This window comes from Silurus aristotelis (assembly GCF_946808225.1).
Source record: "Silurus aristotelis genome assembly, chromosome: 12".
NCBI classification, from domain to species: domain Eukaryota; kingdom Metazoa; phylum Chordata; class Actinopteri; order Siluriformes; family Siluridae; genus Silurus; species Silurus aristotelis.
In genome coordinates, this window is record NC_139585.1 from 16,634,766 (window position 1) to 16,649,069 (window position 14,304).

Sequence of the window (14,304 nt, forward strand, 5' to 3'; positions counted from 1 at the left end):
CGATGGTAGTGACTCACCACATGGCTTTCAAAACAGAACATTTGAAATTGTCGCTGCCAGCTCTTCATTAGACTGAAATTAGCACAAATTAATTGAGCTACATTGTGATGGCCCCCACTTGTGTACACAACACCTGACAAGTATTTGACTTGACAGGCTAACAATCAATGCTGAATACTGAAATATTACACTGTAGCACACAGCCTGCATGATATGGTTCTTATTTACCAATTGGCATATATTTATAGTGTACTGGCACAGATGTAAGGAAAGGACATATTTTTTATATCTTGGCAGGTCCATAGAATATTGGAAAATCTGACAGATCTGACCTTGGTTGGACATTTGGCTGGTCCCCACTATGAAGCTTAGATTATATTTACACTATTGATACGGTTCTCCTTTAACACCACTTCTATTTGACCTAATAGTCCATTCAGAACAGAAAAAACTAATATAAAACTTAACAGATGGTATATTTACTTATTTTGTGGTACTATGTGCTATAGGAATATGTTAACAATATAACATTGCAGGCAAATCACATCCACTTATTTATAAAATCAATTCATATTTGGGGTGTGTGTGTTTGAAATAACACACTCCTGATCTCATTGATGTCGAAAGGTTTAAATAAAAGGATCAGTTCATCGTTTATCCCATAATGATTTGACAGATTTCTCTATCCTGCACCTTTCTACAAATAACTTGTATGTCATGATCTTGCCAAAAAAGTATTTACTTTAATGTACAAAATGTTTTAAAGAATATATTGTAACAGTTTATTGATTAGGCTATTTACCTTTTATCTGATTATCAGCTTAATTAGTACAGCATGATATTAAATTAACCAAAGATTGATAAAGGTTAATAAAAAACGTATGATCTAAAGTCTTATCTAGCAGCAAACGATAGTTAAAGCAGCAGTAAATGGACCTCTAAATATTTTCCTGTAAAGAAGTACACCTGTTAATTGATTGTATTGATCGCTCCATAGATTTGTCTGATAAACTTGCAGGTGCAGAACATAGGCCAGCTATCAGCAAGTGGCACGAATCCCAGATGCTTTGCACATCGATTCTCAGCCAGTAAACACTAACTCACACTCTGGTACATATCATTCCCACCTCCTTCTGTTAGTCTTGTTTACAATTGTTGTTATAGTGTACTCTGGAGAGAAGTATTTTCCATCATTCCAAAGGTATGTAACAATTCTACATTAAAACAGACTTCAGTTTCACAAATGCGCACTGCAAACTCACTGCAAAGTTTTAAAAGAGTTAAATATAGGGTGAAATGTTAAGATTATATGGGACCCAATACAATTATTCCCATTAAATTGAATGCTCCAGTAACACTCTTGGCACAAATGTATTAAAGCACCAGCCATTTGTGGGTTTTCCAGAGGTGGCAGAAGTACACACATCCTTCACTTAAGTAAAAGTACAGATACTCATGTTTTAAAATACATTCAAAAAGTTGAAGTACTGACTGTAAGTACTGACTGTACTAAGTGTTATGCAGGTAATTGGACCTCACGTCAAATTAATATTGGGGCTGTCAATCGATTAAAATATTTAAATGATTAAATATTTAATCTTTTCAGATGTTAAAATAAAAATATTTTATCGATTTATCACACAATTGTCATGAGTTAACTCACAATTAATCACAACTTAATCGCACATTTTCAAAATGTACCGTAAATGAACACTTTTTAAGTTTTTTATACCCTAATCAACATAGGCATGGACAAATATAGATGCTTTATGCAAATGTATGTTTATTATTAGTGAAACCAAACTCGGAGCATGAAGACAAAATATTCTTGTAACTGTTTTAATATAATTATGGTGTTTTAAATTATGTTAATCATCAGGACACCACATGGAACTTTTGCTATGTTTCCACACGGAAGGTTAATGAGGTGATACTGGAGAAACTGTACTTCTTCTTACTTATATAAGGATTACATAATCAGAGTATATTTGTTTTCAACGTGCATTGGTTAATTTAAAAGTACATTTTGAGCTCTCTATTCCTATATTTATTATGTCTGTGTGGTAAGTATTCACTGAAATTCAGGGTGTTTTATTTATCTGTCTGTGAAAAGAGATCACAGAGATGGAAGAGAGTGCCCCAAGTCTACTTTCTTTATTTTTGTTGTTGACGTTTTATTGTTAATATTGGTTTATACAAATAAAACTAGGCCCTTTACAGATTTGTATGATGTAGTGCTTTTATCTGTACAATAAAGAAAGACAGAATAATTTTAGTTCGTTTCGGCGTTATGAGGAAAAAATGGCGTCAAACGTGCCGGCGTGTTTGTTGCATCATGGTGGATTTTGGTGCTGATTTGAGACTTGCCGCATCAGTAGAATAAACGCTTACTGACTCTTTTATATATTTATTTATATTTTCAATAAAAATGGTCAAACAGAAATGCATGCTGCATTAATCACTTTAATAAAATTAGTGACGTTAAAATTTATTTGTGTTAACGTGTTGTTAACGGGTTAATTTTGACAGCCCTAATAAATATATTAAAAGAGAACGAATTTCAAATTTTGTTCGCTAATGTTGGTACCTGATAGGTAATCAGGTGATCAGGAATGTCTCTGTTTTCAGTCATGTTTACATCGCTGATTCCCTCTGTCTCATCCACATTAACCTCAGACTTCTTGTTGCCTTCTGCCTTACTCATTGTTAGCTTCATAAAGTAGTCTATGTCTTTGGTGTGTGAGAGCCAGGAAAAACCAGTGGAAGCTGTGCAATGACAATGAGAAAATGAGAAGAATTCTAACCGAATAGATTAAAACTAAAGTAACAAGCCTATATTGAAAATGTACGAATTACAAAATTACAGATATTTGTGTTCAGATATAATGAGTAAAAGGAAAAAGTTAAATAGTAAGGAAAAAAAATAAATAGTAAAGTAATGTACTGATACCAGAAAAAAGTAACAAAGTATTTGTACTTGTTCTCAATGGCAAAATAATGTGTATAATTTTGAAAGTTTAATGGGATAACAATTTTAAGAATGGTCATACAGCAAAATTCTTCCATTGACCATATTTGTGTAGTTGTATTGGACATTGTAAACAATTTTTTAAGAACAGGAACTTTTCCCAAACATACTCAAAACAGGACTTTAGAGACCTTTACTAAACCTTAACAAACTTCACCATATGGCAAGTATAGACCAATCTCGATTATTCTATTTATGAATAAAAATACAAGTAGTTTTGTGAGAGCTAAATAAATTCTTAAATAAAAGAGCATTCATGAGAAGTTCCAGTCTCACTTCAGAACAAATGACAGCAATGAAGCTTATATTAGTATCTTATATTAGTAAAAGTAGTAAATGAGATATATATATATATATATATATATATATATATATATATATATATATATATATATATATATATATATATAAAGTACATCAAGAACACTCTGAAACACTCCCTGCATCAGCGTTCAATCACTCATTTACTACTTTTACTAATACTGCTTAATTGCTGTCAATTGTTCTGAAGTGAGACTAGAACTTCTCATGAATGCTCTTTTATTTAGGAATTTATCTCAACCTGGTATTTCTATGTTCTTTTTTTCATGAACATGAACAAGTTCTTTGAAAAACAACTATGACCTTTGAAACATGTCTAGTTTTCATGCTGTATTTAGAGTTTGGTTTCACTAATAATAAACATACAAATGCCATAAAGCATTCATATTTTTCTATTTGCCTATGAGGTTGATAAGAGTAGTAAAATGTGCCTTTAAGTTAAGAAAATTTAAGCTTCATGTTCTATGTTGAGTTTGGTTTCACTAACAATAATAAACATAAATTTGCTGGAGCATCTATATTTGTCCATGCCCATGTTAATTATAGTATTATACACTTGAAAAGTATTAATTTAAGGAACATTTAGAACAAATAAAAAATGTGTGATTAAGGATTAAGTTATATTATATACAAAATGGTAATATATATTATCGATATATTATTTCTGTTTTTGACACATCAATCTCTGTTTATAAGACAAATACACAAAAAACAAAAGTAAATGTTTTTTCACTTTAGCTATTAATTATTATTTGTCATTTGTCATTACTTTTATATTATTACTTTTGTTAAATTACTTAAACTTTTTTAATTAATATTAATATTTTATTATGATTATGAGTTTTGTTTCATTAGTAAGCATATGTAAAGCAAATCAATGAAAGGTGGTTTATAAATGAGTTTATTCTTCTTCTCCTTCTTCTTCTTCTTATTTTTATCAGCAGCAGTAATAAGTACAACAATTACAAACGACTACTACTAGTTATAATAATAATAATAATAATAATAATAATAATAATAATAATAATAACAATAATGTTGTATATTTCTGTATATCATCACTACCATCTGGTTAACATGAACAAATGAGTTGAAAGAATCTGAAAAACATTACCTCATCACCAGACATTTGTCCTTGAATGTCATAAAAGCAAATTACCCGAGCCTGGTGTGTGGCATGCACAGAACACCTGATTAATAGACCTTTCAGTTGGTCATTTGTATCATTTAAATACAAATTAAATTCAGAACTGTCTGAACAACACAATTGGCTGATGCAAATCTTGTAACAGGTCATTTCTCTTTTTTTCCTAATTGCCTATTTTGTATATTCAGCCAAGTTCACCAAGGACCAGACAAAGTTTACATTTTAGAAAGGAAGCATTGCCTCAAGTTTGGAGAAGAATGAAGTAATGAAGCAGCTCAGTCTCAAGTTAAGCCTCATCACATACATGCTGACTAGCTAAAACATTAATGATACTGACTGTGTGACTTCTGACTTACACACAGTATTGAATTGAACGGATGAACAAATGATCCTTATCAAACAAATGTTTGGTTTTAAGTAACATATGCCAGACAGATTTATTTGTTTCACTGGTAACACTAGCAGGACCAACACAGTCACATTTACTTGTTTATGTATGTATACATTTTATTCCATTTCCTTTCACACCAAACGTGGAGCCTCATATTGGAGATTTGTCTTGCAGTTGCATTATTGTAATAACATATGTCTCTTTACAGGTATGCATTTCACATTTTGAGCTTCTGTTACAGGGACATGAAGTTATAGATACCTGTAGGTGTGTGTATTCATCCATAGAAATAGCTCTTTTATTGCTAAGCCGATGTGAGATGGTTTATTCAAAGACTGTGATTTGATTTTTGATTGAAGTGGATACGAATTTTCCATTGCAATCTATTCCATTAGAAAGTTTGTCTGTTGTGTTACATTGTGCAAAAACAGGTTTTTTTTGGGGTGGAAGCTGAACACCAAGAAAACAGAGCAAGCACTGTGCATAAAAAACATCTGAAAAAAGAGCCCTAAAATTCCCTTTTTACCCTGCCACCCAGCTCACATCATATTTCAGCTTGATTCTTAGAAACAAAGCCATGCCTTTTGCAATTTATAATGCCATGTTTTTCCCTTACAAACTGTTATATTAGCACTTTGTAATTACTGTTAAACATCATTTCTAATCACTGCACTTTAGCATGCTATCTACAGCATTTTCTGCACATTCTGCATACATGCGTATGTTGTCCTGTCCAGCACTATTTTTATTATACTGTACTGAACCACATTACAGCCAACACTGCTGTGTGTATCTTGAATCTTATATCCTCTCTACTCATGTATGTGTAATCAACATTTTTATCATCCAAACAGACCTAAATGCTTGAAAACGTTGTTTTAAGCAATAGTTTTAAATTATGCAAAAGAAAGTTAGTTAGAACGTGTCAGAGTGTGATTTGATATAAAAAATAGAGCAAGAATAAAAAATGGATGGGTTTGAGTTTAGATGGTGCTGAGTTGTACGCTTCAAAGAGTTAGAGTGGATTGAATTGTATTTCTAATTTCATGCTTTTATAACTGCATATAACAATTCTTCCCTATATAAAAGAATTTTTAGGGATTCAAAATGTCAAGTGTTGGTGAAACCAGTCTTTAAAATAAGCTTCACAAATTAATGGAAGCATGACAAAATAATTATATTTAATAATGCCTAAATAATCCGTTTTATGTAGTAAAACAAGTTCACTGCTATAACACCACACTGCTTCTGTACTGCTATTTTCCTAGCATTAGGAAATAGATTTCTTCTAATTGCTCTCTGGAGTTGGTGTAAGAAAGTGCTAATGAAGCAGCAGGATGATTGTTACCACTTGCAGCGTACCTGTGATGTACACATATGCTACAGTAGCTTGGCATTTTGTTTATGTACTGTATTGTGAATAGCTGTATTTCTATACAAGTGGAAACTGTAACATATTTTCTGTGAACTCTTTTTTTTAAAACATTTCGCAGCTAGTGCCTTGTTAAAATATGCTGAATTCAGTTATGCAATTCCCCTAGATGTAAAAAAATATATATATATAGTATTTTCTTTTGAAAAGTTTCATGTAAAATATTCACTTTCATCAGGACATCAATGCATCAATCAATAGTATTGGGCTTGATATCAGTTTGATATATTGGGCTTGATATCAGTTTCTGAATTTTTGAATCAGTAATGTGCACCTTCATTGTTTTTATTGGTCACTCCTGGCAATGGCAAATGTTGGTTTCACTAGTGCCAGCAGTGTAATAATGTAATGCCATTCTCTAGGCCCACTACTTGTGCTAAGGAATACAAAACAACTCTGGAGGACCCAGTGGTTCAAACATTGTACACTGAAGGTGGTGCCATGTGTCAGGAGAATAATGCACCAATACACACAGCAAAATAGATGACTTTTTGGCATATTGGGGTGTTTTGGAAGAGTGAGTCAGGAAATGTTCTTTTCCTCCAGCATCATGTTGTGACCTGGCCACTGTTTTGCATGAGGTATTGTTTAAAATCCCCCTGGCTCAAAATCTTCACTGTCCAAGACTTGTACCTGTTATTCCCAATACAAATTGATGCTGTATTGGCTGCAAAAGGTGGCCCTAAATTATTCGAATAAATGATTGTCGTCTAAAACATGAAGTGTCCTTCATTGTATAACCCCTGTATGTTTTGGTTCATATCAGGCAGTTGTGTTTCAGTTCTGTCAGAATTCCAATACTACAAGAGACATGAAATTCTCATGGAAGAATTCCATGTTAAGCATGATGCAACGTTTTATTAACTTTTCAAGAAATTATGATCATTTAAAGAATAATTTTGGGTAAGCTTTATGAAAGAAAAATGATGAATTGCTGCATTTATTAGCTTCAATTTATTTAGGTCTTTCAACTGAAATGAAACTTCAGAAAATCAATAATTCACCCAGCACACTGAATTTAATTTGGCGTTGACCTTTTCAGACATTCATTTATCATAAAATAACCCCCTTTTTAGACAGCTAAAAACAAGTTATTTTGTGGACCACAATGACACAATTGCTTTCTGTATCTTCTTTTACTTCTCTCTGTCAGAATTTCAAATCTGTCAAGTGCGTATTGACAGAACAAAAGCTTGTCCTAAATCTTTAAGAGTTCTGGTAAAGTTTCTGCTCGCAGATTGGTCTAGTGATGTGCCTTTGTGGTTTTCAGGGTTTTTAAGGCTGATCTTTATCTTTATGATATCACTTTCAGACTCAAAGTCTGCTCTATTTTCATTTTCCATGAAGCATTTTAAAAGAATTTATATATTTTCTGTATATTTTCTTTACCATTTTCTTCTTCTTAATAATAATAATAATAATAATAATAATAATAATAATAATAATAATAATAATAATAATAATAATAATAATAATTTTTAAGTATTAGCATTATTTTGTTGTGAAAGATCTCTACACATGCATGCCAGTCATTTTTGGTGGAGCTTTATTAAAAAATGTCACATGGTGCTGCAGCCTGTTTTAGAAGGGCCACAGTGGGCATTGATTTCATGTAGATAAAGGTATAATATTCTGTATTGTCTTTTTAATTTTTATTTATTTATTTTATTTATTTATTTATTTTTGCTTATATGGCTACTGGTTAAAATGTTTTAACCAGAAATGAACGGCCTGAACTGAGGTGGGTGGACTGGTGCAACAGGGGTTTAACATTTAAAATCTGACATCACAGTCACAGACATCACATTTTCCAACACACTTAGGGCCAAGAATTAAGCATTTGCTTACTTTCCATAAACCAATCAAAGTGCAATATTGCAATAAATATACCAAACGTATTTAAGTGGTGTCTAATTATTTTTGTATGCATATTTATTTTTTATTAATATAATTGAATCTACTAATTGTTTCTTTCTTTCAGCTTCGCCAGGGGTCGCCACAGAATCATCTGTATTCATGATCCGCATGTTCGATTTGGCACATGTTTTCCTAACTTTCTAACGCAACCCTCCCCATTTATCTGGGCTTGGGACCAGCACTAAGAGTGCACTGGCATGTGCAACCCTAATGGCTGGGGTTGGTTCCCATTGTAATTTTTTTTATTAGATAGATTGCATTTTACATTTATATCCACTTAGGTATACTGGCCAAAATAGCACTATTCTGTCAAAAGCATACACAAGTATTGATTTTAAACGCTTGCAATTTTGAAAAAATGACTAATATAATGACTCAGCTAAGAAAAGACAGAGTGCTCTCTCTCTCTCTCTCTCTTCTCTCTCTCTCTCTCTCTCTCTCTCTCTCTCTCTCTCTCTCTCTCTCTCTCTCTCTCTCTCTAAGACAAGTACTGTAACCAATGAAAGGGTGAATACAGTGAATGTGTATTATGCTTATATTAAATAAGTAGTGAAGTTGACAAGGTTAATCAGCTGAAATTTATAATTCAGGAATGCTCTCGGGTTTTCGTGGTTATCCATCAGTCTCTGATTGTGAGATCAGTTAAAAACATGGTGAGTTGATTTGACAAATAAATGTTTGCCAGTATAGTGATAGCTCCCAAAGCTTACTGAAGCACTGGTGTATAGTAGAGTAAAGGTGAGTGCAGAGCTCCATAGCAGACCACTCAACATCTTCCACTCCAACTCATGTAAACCATATCTTCATTAAGATTGCTGGAACAGCTTGCTTATTCCTTGGAAGCTTGCTTGATGGAACAGGTGCTACTGCATCCAAAGACATCCTATACAGTTGTATTTCTCCAACTTTGTAGAAACAGTTTGGGGAAGAACCACATATAATTGGAAAAGTCATCTTTCTCAATACTTTTGTCCCTATCTTGTATGCACAACAGAAAAAATGCTGCTTGGTGTAAACACAAAAATCTAGTTTTACAATAAAGTTGATTATAAAAAAAGAGTTATTGCAGTTATACAGTAAGGCACTTGAACTTTACAATCTGTTAATATTGTCGAATTTTAAAACACATTTAAATGAACATTCTGTATTGATCTCAGTATATTACTGCCAAAATCTCATTAATTATTTACAGCGTAGAATACTAAAATATTAAAGGACTAAATGTTAAAATACAGAGTGCAGTGTCTGGGCTTTGTTTTCCAATATGTTATCTTTTTTAAATCATTTTGTTGGAATGTGGATTAAATTAAGTTTAAATTCCAGCTGCATGAGATAAAATGATCTTGGCCACCTTTCTGCATATTATGCAAGTTCTTTTCATCACTAGATCTTAAGTGACTATTTTTGTCTTTCATGTCTTACTGTGTTTTTAAAGTAAATGGGCTTGTTAATGAGAGACGTAACATTTTCATTCTTATTCTCTGATCATAGTCAGGTCAGGGCCAAGAGTTGATGATGTGGACCAATATTATCAAAATATGGACTATTATATATTTGGCATTCAGCTGAGCATGTCAGGTTGCCTGTTTGTGCTCAGGATAAGTGAAGAGGATAGAACAGTAATGTAGTGGCAGATGTTTTGTGAGGAATAAGGTATTGCCCCTTGGTTAGAGCCAGCTGAACATACTGACTCATCTTTCATTTTTTATTTATTTATTTTTTTTACTGTTTTGGCAACAGCGAGTCGACTTTAGTCCTTATGAAAGGAAGTTAACTGGGCATGAAATCCAACTTAGTATTTTCACTTGAACTATTTTATGTTTCATTTGTAATAGAGAGGATATTACATTTTGGATGCAATTTTAGCATTGTAATATAGAAATAATGGGATTAAATGAATGTTACTGGTGATTTTAATAACACAGATTCCTCTCCACATAATTAGCAGACACTGTGTTCTGTCACGAGTCACTGAGACTGAGAGTACACGTGGCAGGCAGTGCAGCTAGTGAGAGGAAAAAAGTAAATCATAATCCAAATGGAATTATCTATTTCTTTATTTCAGCATTAGATAATGTTAAGAACAAGTGAGGTGTGAAAATTGTGTTCATAATGTGTTTATGTTCTAATGTAATGTAATAATAAAACCTGCATAATAATAGTCCTTATTGCTACTAGTTGCTAATTAAGCATTGATGCTTCTTTGAATGTATCAATCACTAGAAAATGCACAGTAACTACCCCCCCCTCTCTATATATAACCTTATATATATATATATATATATATATATATATATATATATATATATATATATATATATATATATATATATATATATAGAGAGAGAGAGAGAGAGAGAGAGAGAGAGAGAGAGAGAGAGAGTTACTAAAAAAGAATGAACAATATCATGACGCATTGCTTCAGTTCTCAAGCATCGTCATGGAATGAGTCAGTGACCATTTAAAAGAGAGGAGTTATCTAAGTTGATTGTGAATATAATACTTGTGACTTGGCTGGAGTATATATATAGACACACACACACACACACACACACACACACACACACACACACACACACACACACACACACACACACACACACACACACACACATATATATTAGGGGTATAACCTTGCACGTATTCATACCAAAATTTTTTTTTGGTACAGGGCTTTCGTTTGGTACACATGTGCAATCCTTTTTACGTTTTAAGTAACGGGCTGCAAGTTTGTTTAGTCTCCGCCTCGCACTTTAGGTGCATTTTTTTAATTATTATTATTAGACTTGAAAACATACACAACAATCCCAGGGGTATAAAAAGTTAGAGTTAGCGCAGTGAAACTTTGTTTACTAGAGTTGGCGCAGTGTCACTGTGGCTTCTCATGCCGTACCGGAAATAAGTTATGTTTTGCGCATGCAGGAAAAGGCTAGAGAGTCCATAGCAAAAGTGGCTAATGGCTAAAAAACAAACAACAAGCTTTTTTGCTCTATGCTTTCCATTTTCCCATATTCCTAAATAACTCTGTGTAGCTCAAAAAAAAAAATGCATGCTTACTGTCAAAAAGGAATTAAAAACTTGTGCAGAACTAATAGTGCATGTCATTACTGACAATTCCCTAATGCCTGTGACGCCTCAGAAACAAACAAACAAAACTAAGAAAAATCCTAATTAAAACTTTCAGCTTCTATGAATATGCATTTTGGGAACATCCCCAAACCTTATATGTAAATTGGCTTCTTCCCTCTTGTGCTACATCGAAAAATATAAAAAAATACAGTCCACGGAATTCCAAGGAATAGTGTGCACATTGAGCTTATATCCCAATTAAATTCCTCTTTACTTCACTTCACAATCACTATGCAAGGTACAAATTACAGAGCACTAAAAGTGATTCCAATCGGCATATGTTTGAATATAGTTGCTTACATTAAACTAGAAAACTAATACATTATTTTATAAAATAGGTATAGTAAACACATGTTTGTAGCATTAAATTGTATGTGACTAAAATTGTACACAGGATCTTTTTTTTTTTTTTTTTTTTTGCTTTAAATGCGAAAATATGGGACTCAACAGAAAAGTATTCACCCAAATGGGTGTGGTTCTAAATCCTATGAAAATTTGTACTGACATCCCTCTCCACCACCTTGCTGAAGTATCAACACTACAAACAAGCAAACCTTGTCGAAATGGAGGTTTTAATTATCCTGCTCATAAAGTTGAAGCCTGCAAAGCTGTTTTTTTGTCTGTTTTGTCTTACAGGTAATTTAAATCACTCATCACGGCTCATTATGGACTCCAGTAATTACCATCATAAACACAATCCAGATGTACTGACCAAACAGCAGTCCATTTATTCAAGCAGTCTACTACTCTGTTTCCCTTGTTTTTCAAATGTTAATAGTGAAATTTGTTTTTTTCCTCCTTGGTAATTGCTATCTATAAAACAATTTATAGGTGGCAGGGTTTCTCAGACTTGCAGTCTACAATTTTTTAGCTTTGATCCTTAGCTTAGACTTCTGTCTGTGATTTCTGTACATTTTGCTGAGATCTGGCACTGACTCCTCTGACCTCCCAAATGCCAAAAGTGGTAGATGGATTTCCAACACTACATTGCCTCTAGACATGTACTGGTTCGGTCCATGTGCCTTGGTCATTCAGTTTTCATTTTAGAAAGAGAATCTGAAAAATGAAAAAAGCCCATATTTAAAATGTTCTTCTAATACTCAAGAACAAACCTACGGAAAAACAAGTAATTTCCTAGTTTCTTCGTGCACGGGGAAAAAAAAAAAAACTAAGGGAAACTAAAACAGATAAATTATCACAGATCATTTATCTGTTTTAGTTTCCCTCAGATTTTGTGACTGTATAAGTTCTGCCCACTTCTGATCTGAACACTGTGACATATTTCTTCTGCTGTTCTGCAATCAGACATCAGACTTCTCTTTTACTTTCCCTTTGATATTCTTTTCCATGCATCCACAATGAAACTGGAAAATGACTGGAAAACGTTTGTTCTGGAGTATTAGAATAAATTTTAAATAACTTAAATAACTTTTTCATTTTTAAATTCTTTCAGTGAAGGGACAAAAGTCGTTTAGGCTTCTACCATTACATCAGCAACATTAAGTGCACAGCCTCATGCTGCCCTGACATCCACCGATAAAATTAAGCTGTTTGGATTGAGGGGGAAGAAATTGCAGGCTTTGAGCTCAGACTTTGAGTACAACTGGAATATAAGATGAAAATTTGTGCGAGTAAAGAACAAGGCCAGGGCATGTTGTGAGGCTGTGTCTATGTAGGTGTGTCTCCAGTTATTGTTGCTTGAGTTCTACTTGGTCATGATGCCTCACACTATCTGAGCATAATCAGAGTATAGTATTTTTATACTTTGCTACTTTTTTTTTTCTTTGCTGATTTTAAACTGATAGAATGAAAACTCATCTTTTAACCTAAAAGCAAATAAACTAAAATTATAGAGGATCATTATCATAAACCTTTTTGGGATTTGGCAAAATTATCTTTATTTCAATGTTCTCCTCAAGGCCACATGTTTCCACTTTAAAATGTGGCACAGAGGCATCTTGAAAGGTCTATTAAGATAATACCAGTGATCCTGACCACTTCTGCTATACAGACCTCTAGTCTCAGTGGTTAAGGCTCTGGGTTACTGATCGGAAGGTCGGAGATGCAAACACTGGGTGCCAAGCTGCCATTCTTGGGCCCTTGAGCAAGGCCCTTAACTCTCTATGCCCCAGGGGTGCTGTATCATGGCTGACCCTGAGCTCTGACCCCAGCTTCTGAGCAAGCTGGGATTTGCAAAGAATTAATTTATCTGTCCTGTAAAGTATGTGACAAATAAAGGCTATTCTTTTCTATTCTATACCTGTCTGAGCTCTTCTGATGTCCTACTTATCTGTTGGAAACCACTTGCTGCTGCTGAGAATGGCCTCACATAGACAAATAATGAGAATACTTTGGATGGTGCCATTTAGAAACTGTGAAGATTACTTTGTTCTGCAAAAAATATAACAGTTTTGAACTACAATTGCAACAACTCAAATCTCCATCAGTAAATGGTTGACAAACAACAAAAAATAATTCATGGTCAAATAAATAATTTTTCTGGTAACACAATTGCATCTTTTGACCATAAAGCACAGTTATAAAAATATATTCATTGATAATTGCACTATCCAATGTCACTGGTCTGGTTCCTCTCAAGTCTGGTCTCCTCTCATTTATGTCATATTTATTTTGTCTCTCTCTTGCTTATTAAGGATAAACATACAGGGATAAAAGAATGGTATTTTCTTTTTTTCTTTTTTCTTTTTATATATATATATATATATATATATATATATATATATATATATATATATATATATATATATATATATATATATATATATATATATATATATATATATATAAATGTAATATATATTCCTAAAATCTTGCTTTGGGTAAAATCTTGCTTTGGGACAATTGTTAAAACTGTCATGCAAATAAAGTTGAAGAATTGTAAGTTCACAGTAAAACTCATCTGGGACTCAAAACCAAAA